Genomic DNA, 7,296 nt, shown 5'->3' with positions numbered 1-7,296 from the left:
TTCAACTCTGACTCAGTGAACAAAAATAGTGTGTTCCGCATCATTTATCAATAAACTCCAAGCTATCATTCTTTGGCTTTCCTATGTGCTGTCCAAACATAGTTTTCTCTTAGAGTAAAGGGAAACATTTATGGTTCTGCAGTTGAGATTATCGAGTCTGACAGAGGCAGTGTATACGCTGTATTGTAGTCTGCACTGGGTTGACTGTGGACACCCAAAGGTCAGATTGAAGTCTACGTCAGCAGATTCTTACTTCAAGTTGCACGGGCGGTGGATTCATGCTACTATGAGGCTGACATGTGACATAGCGGCATGTGACACTTATAAACTTCAAATTGTCACGTGTAGTTTAACAACTTAAAAATGTGCAATTCGCTGTTCTAAACTTGTTGTATTTGACTCCATTATGGTATAGAAATTCATATTTTCCAGAAGATTCAGCTCTCAGACTTGGTGGTAACGTCTAAAAAAGCAAGAATATTATGTTTAAAACACGGGCAACTACTGGATAATTTACTTAGGATTTTGATACTCTCATTCATCATCCTGTAAGGATAGCTTGTGAAAGCTTGAGTGGTTCAACTTTTCATCTGTTGCCATCATTAATTCATGAGAGTACCATTTCCAAATTTTAGGGTCAGTATTAAGATTTTTTTTGTATCACCACCTTAAATGTTGTGAGCTCCTTAAATCAATGTAAGGCAGACGAATTACAAGTTCTTTTATCATGTTCATTGTCCTCGTAAGGCATTGTATTCATATTTGGTTCACAGGCGCATCACAGTTATAATTTGTTACTTGAGAAGAAGTTTGGAAAATCCTTCATTACTTAAATGGAAGAAGTTTGGAAAATCCTTTATCAGTTCAACTATGCAAGTACATTACATTCTAGTAAGTATAAACATTTTACTTACAGTATGATGATTAACATCACAACGGCATCTAATGATCGATTTTGTAGGCCTCTTACCTTCATTAGGATCGCGTTTTTTCTGGATGGAGCCTTTCAGCAGACTACAGGTGTACAATATAAACACAAAAATAATAATGGTTGGTTTTGAATAATTCTGCCAGAGATTTAACAATGTGATCATTACTGTGCTTTGCCTTTAGAATGACTTGAAATTGTGCCACAGTATCAATTTTTAATGAGCTGTCTGATTTATAGTATGAACACTGATCTCAACACTTGAAATGAATATGAATGGAAATCATTTGATATTTGGAATCAAATTTTCTCTTAAATCCATCATCTTAAAGTTTGATTATCAAAGGGCAAAATGCAAGCTTGAACTTGCTGGGGGTGAATGCAAAAAGATGCAAGACTATTTCAACGTAAACATAATATGGATTTTAAGCAACTGAGGATCTACGCCTGATAATGTTTTGTCCAGAAGCACCCCAGAAGGCTGTTTTAAGAAACCAGCCTGCCAGCAGAAATGCAAAATCTTTGTAGTTGTTGCTTTCTGACAAAAACCTTCTCCATGCACATGTCTGTGTTCAGAGTTCTCATCTTGTCTGCGAACTTTGTCACTGTGTTAGGACATGATTCACATCTGAGAAAGGCAAGTTGCTGGCTCCAAAACACAGCTGTTCCTTCCAGCCAAGACTTTCCAAACCACAAAAACCCATCTCCGAGGGTCTTCTCAGCCAAAATGCTCGGCCTTATCCCACACCGCCTGGAGCCTAATTATAAAAGGAGGGAAAAACCAGAATTGGCTACTGATTGAGCTTCCTGGGTGAATGTTAATGGCAACCACAAAGGGATATTTTATACCCTGTGAGGGTTTCGATTAAAGATGGGACAATGAGGACGTAGATGAGGTTTGGGGTTGTCTTGGCGACATCTCATATATTTACGCCTTTATCCTTCCATGTAATCATCTGATTGCAACTGGAAACAATGCAATAAGATTCTTTTACAGTGCATATTCACTGGTGTGTGAACACTTCCTTCTCAGGATTTTGATTAGCCACACACCACATTATCAGATGTGGATTACAGCCAAGACCATTCATCCAAGTCGTGTGTAAGTGCTGTTTGAAGTACTTATCTTGCTCCTCAGTTCTTTGTTGCACACTATCCTTGCAAGTCACTCGACAAAATGATTACTTTCTCTTCATTTGTCATTAGCTCACCCGTGAAAAAGCACCCACAATGTACCAAGCCGCCTGGCTCTCCACTGTCTGGCTCTGCAAGCCTTCCGTTTCTTTGGTTTACTCACTTCAGCGACCATGTTGCACCAATAATGAAGATGTCACAACTGCCTGTGCAGTCCTCAACAGAGCTGCTTTGGAGCTCTGAGCATCTTTGTCAACCACAGTGACATCCAGACTGTCTTGTAGCTGCTAAACTCAAGTGCCACTTTTGTAGCCTCTTCTCATATACGGTTCATTCTAGCTAATTGCAAACACTTCCACTTTTCGGTTTGAATGCCATAGGCTACAATAGTAATGTCAGCAATGACAATTCAACATGGTAATTTGACAATAAAACATAGAGCAGGGGTGTCAAACATATTTTTGTCACAGGCCACGTTGTAGTTATGTTGTACTGAAGAGGGCCGTTATGTCATAGTTGATGTATCATATTCTGCAAGGTGCAGTAAAGTTTGCCTTCTCTGTGGGAATCAAGATCTTTGTGTGGTTCAGCTCAATATTTTCAATTGTCACACTGTCTATGCCTATTAAACGCTAACATTATGCATGGCAATGCGACAGAGCTACAAAAGATCTGTGTCAGTACTACGATACACGGTATATCATACATTGTGTAGTTACATTTTTAATTCTAGTCAGAAGTGACTTATTAACTTTGTCATGACTGAACATCTCATGAAAAGAAAGAAAAACCAACAATTACTTTGACTGCTCGGTGTGTTTCAAAATTCAATTTCTCACCTTTAAAGACATGCAAGTTTTGAATTATTCAAGTATCCAAGTAATACAATTATTTATTTATTTTTAAGTTTACCATCCAACTGGATAGAGAGTTGACAAGAGGTAGTTGTTACATTATGCACACATTATGCAAATTGTATTTCAACAATAACACCACCTTATAGAATATTATAGACAAATTCATTTCAACACATAAACTGCATGTTTAAATTGCTGCACTATAACAAATATAGTATAAAGTCCACATTTTAAAGCTCCACTGTGTAGAAATGTTTTTTTTTTTTCAATGTGATCTAGCGGTGAACTAATAGAATGCAACGACCTAAGTTCGAAGCACGTGCATTTTGAAGCACATGCTCTACGGTGCCTCAGAGAGACCACATTTTGCAAAGTCACCACCAATTCCTTCAGCGAATGTGCAACCAAAATATCATCACAAACGAATTGTAGTGTTCCCTCAAGCGGCGAAGTAAGTGTGTTGGAATTGTTACTCATGTAGTCATTGATGTGACAAAGTAGTAGCAGTAGCAAAAAAGATGGTGACGAAGCATGTCAGCCTCCTGCGATGTCTAGCTATGCCTAGACCTATGATTATATTTAAAAAAATCATGAAATAAAACATTTTTTGACATATCAAATTTATATAGGTTTTTAAAAATGAACATTAATTTAAAAAAAATATCTAAACACTGTCCCTTTAAAGAAAGGAAAAAAAAGTGCTGTTTGGTGGTGCATTGCTCTTAAATTGGCTTTGACAGACAGACATAAAAACTGCTGAGTTTGATACATTTCATTGCCAGAACCCCTGAAGGAGAGAGGGCAATGGTCTAGACTGACTGGTTGGTACAGAGTCAAATAAGATGACTGATATTTTCTTGCCTTTTTCTTCTCATGAGTGAGGCGAGATTAATGAGCCCAGCTCCGTCCAGCAGATGCAATCCCACAGACACTGCCATCATTCAAACTGTCAGTTCTATCAATGGCACTTTAGTTTTGTGTCGTTCAAATAAATAACACCCCTTGATGACATGCCCAATCTCATTACATGAACAGTTTTACTTTACCACCGGTGATATCAGAGTAGAAAAAGATCCTCTGGACACTCAAAGGCATTAGTTCAGTCCTATTTGGTGCACACTGCATGACCCATACTGATGGCAATAGGCTGTGTGAAGGTTCACAAAGCTAACTTTAATATGCACAGATTGCATAGCTAGTGCTTGATTTTTAAATTGGCCTAAGACTGACAACCAGTCCAAGGTAGAGTCTTTGGGCTCCATGTTGTCATGACTTTCAAATGGTGGAAGCACTAATCCACCTCGTTTATAATTAGAGCAGACTTTGGGGAATTCAGATTTGCCTCAAGACAGGAATTGTATTTTATGCTGGTTTGTTTCCATCTACGACCCCAAGCCTTCCCGGGGACAATATACTGTTTTGTTACTTACGCAGAATAGAATTGAATATTTAACACATTGCGTTATGGGTTCCCACTGTGAGACCAGTGTGTTTTATCTCCCAAGTCCTTGATTGACTGACAAAACCAAAAGTCTACTGTTAACCTCAAATGCTCTTGACTGGAATTACTTTCAACACTGAGACTTGACAGACAATTTGCAAATGTTTACAACACTGTGATCATGCTGGAGCTATGAGCAGATTGTTATTTGACCAATCATGTTTGAAATCCAAAGTTGAATGATGAGACGTATTGCTGTTATGGTTGGGTCAGCGAAGATAACCTTAAATCTACGTCCAACTGCAGTCCAACAAAAATTGAATTATTATGCTACTTTGAAGTCCAAATACCCCAAAGGTTGTGCATTTTGGAATCGGCTGTTTGTTTCTACGTGCCCTGCGATTGATTGATGATTCATCCAGGGTGTTCTCTGCCTTTTAGCTCAGTCAGTTGTGATATACTCCAACTCACCCTGATGCTGAGAACAAGCAGTATAGAAAATGGATGGATGATGATGGATATACAGACTGGGAAACATCATTTGATTAGGAGAAACCCTTTCAAGGTCCTTGTCGTCTTCTCTCATGTTGACAGGAAAACATTTCAAAGACACCTTGGTTGTGATCTTATACACCGCAGTACTTGAAAGCTGCCCAGAATTTATAACTATGGCACGTTGAGAACACATTGAATCTGAAACGAACTCTATGACATTACATGCTTGGTGTTGATAAGGGCCTGAGATGTTTGACTTTTTTTTTTTATTAACTGGCTCATCTGGACACACTTGGACTCAAAAAACAGAACAGCGCTGAAGTGGTCTGGTCTGAGGGGCCTATTGAGCAGCAGGAGACCTATAGTAGGAAGTTGCGGTCTACAGAGGGTGGTCAGAGGTTTTGGGATGCGTGGGGAATGAACATGCTCTTTTGGTTAAAATGAAATAAGAAATTGATAATATATACAAAACTTGGATTTTTTGACATGAAACCCCCCAGAAGACATTGCTCTGTTTTCCACCAGCAACCTCATATAACAAACAATAATTACATCTCCTTGGTGTCCTATGTAATTGTTATTGTACTGCTGGACCAACGTTTTCTTTCATGCAAATTCTGTATATTTTGCTCAATTACATTTATCATCAGCTCATTATGTCACTTAACAATTGGATTCTGTATATTTTGCTCAATTACATTTATCATCAGCTCATTATGTCACTTAACAATTGGATTGACTCAATGATTGATCAGTAGTGAAGACAATGGTGAGTCACCGTCGGTTTAATGTTGATTTTTACTCTTCTAAGAATGCCTTAGCTGCTATTGAATATCAGGACAAAAACATTTCATCTTTGTTTGTAGTTATGTGAACTCGTGACCATTGATCTTGGCTGAACACTGAGATGAGATTTATTTCAAAATAAAATTTCCATGTATTATGATTTTCAGGTTCCCATTCAAACCATCTCCCGCAGTTATTATCTAAGTCAGCAGTCAACTTGAGGATGGAGTGATTTGTTAAAACAGTTTTTATTTCAAACATTTAAATGAATAATTTGTTAGCACATGCATGGTGCTTAACTTTACTGGACTTGAGACAGTATCAAAAAATCACATCCTCAATGAATCACTGCGTGAAAATAAATAAGACAATGGAAGAAATCAAACAGTTGCCATTTTTTTATGATCGTACAACCTCATTAGTCATCAGTGCTTAAATTGCCCATAGGTGTGAGTGCAAGTGCAGATGGTTGTTTGTCTCTGTGTCTCTGCGATTGGCTGGCAACCACTTCAGGGTGTCCCCCACCTAAGGCTCCAGCACACCCGTGACCCCCGTGGGGACAAGCGGTACAGAAAATGGATGGATGGATGGATGGATGGATGGATGGATGGATGGATGGATGGATGGATGGATGGATGGATGGATGGATGGATGGAAAAATAATGCTTATTTACATTCAGAGTAACCATAATGCATCTTTGAAGGAAAGGAAATTTAATTTCAGTATCCACAGTGTGTGTGCATGTGTGTGTATTTGTCTTTGTTTTCTGTATCTGTCGATGCCAAAATCTCAATTTATTTATGGGTTAGAACTGCTCTGGGAGAACCTCACGTAATTCAATTGCCTTACCCCTGCTTTTTATTGTTTGTGTGATGGTATAGTCCAAAGGTTAAGCCTCCACTTGCGTTCCACAATACAGCTAAGATGCCCTGGAGCAAACCACAATAGCTGCATATGCACTTACTGTGGTGTTCCCTCTTATGGGTTAAAAATACATTTTGTGTGATTCATGAAGAAAAAATAACAATCTGTAAATAACTCAATTTTCCTGCATGGCCTTACAATTCCAGGATATAGGATAATAAAATATAGCCTTGTTTCTTTAAGGGCTCCACCCTTGCTCATCTTTCTAACTATCCTAAAGGGAAATGAACATCTGACGACAATCGATGTGAATGCGGGGGGGCTTTCTCAAATGATGTCTTGTTGAGGTCCAACTAATGGACCTATAAAGTACAATGGAGAGGGTCATACTAATGTGCTGGGTCTTGGCAGATGATTCTGGGTTATTGGACACAGCAGGGCTTTCATTCTGAAGCTAACCGCATTTGTTGAGGATCATCTTCCCAACTGCCATGAGGCTGAATTCCACATGTGCATGTTTGTTTGTGTAACTTTGAAAGCAAGGGGTCAAGTGAAGTCTAAAAGACGAGGATGATATTCCTTCACTCCAGGAGACTGATCTATGGTGAGGGTAAGGCAATGGGGAAGGGGGGCGACACCGACTTTTAGCTCAGCGGTTAGGCCCCTGCGCTTCCAAGTACGACCTCCTGCAGTTACGACCTCCACGTAGATGATGCTTTTATGTCAGGCACGGCATGCTCGGATTTTGCCCTCCCTTATTCGGATGCAAATAAGGGACATGAAGCGGATT

The 7,296-nt window shown here is 39.1% G+C and overlaps 1 long non-coding RNA gene across 1 annotated transcript; it reads left to right on the top strand.

The window, feature by feature from the left end:
* The first annotated feature begins 897 nt into the window (after positions 1–897).
* Positions 898–6,026, top strand: LOC125974950 (uncharacterized). Its single transcript, XR_007483799.1, has 2 exons — positions 898–2,030; positions 2,135–6,026. It is a non-coding gene; the product is annotated as an uncharacterized lncRNA (long non-coding RNA).
* Positions 6,027–7,296: the final 1,270 nt, after the last annotated feature.

The sequence above is a fragment of the Syngnathus scovelli genome, chromosome 9, assembly GCF_024217435.2.
Source record: "Syngnathus scovelli strain Florida chromosome 9, RoL_Ssco_1.2, whole genome shotgun sequence".
Taxonomy (NCBI): Eukaryota; Metazoa; Chordata; class Actinopteri; order Syngnathiformes; family Syngnathidae; genus Syngnathus; species Syngnathus scovelli.
Note: the sequence above shows the minus strand (reverse complement) of the source record. Positions and strands in the feature narration are given on the sequence as shown.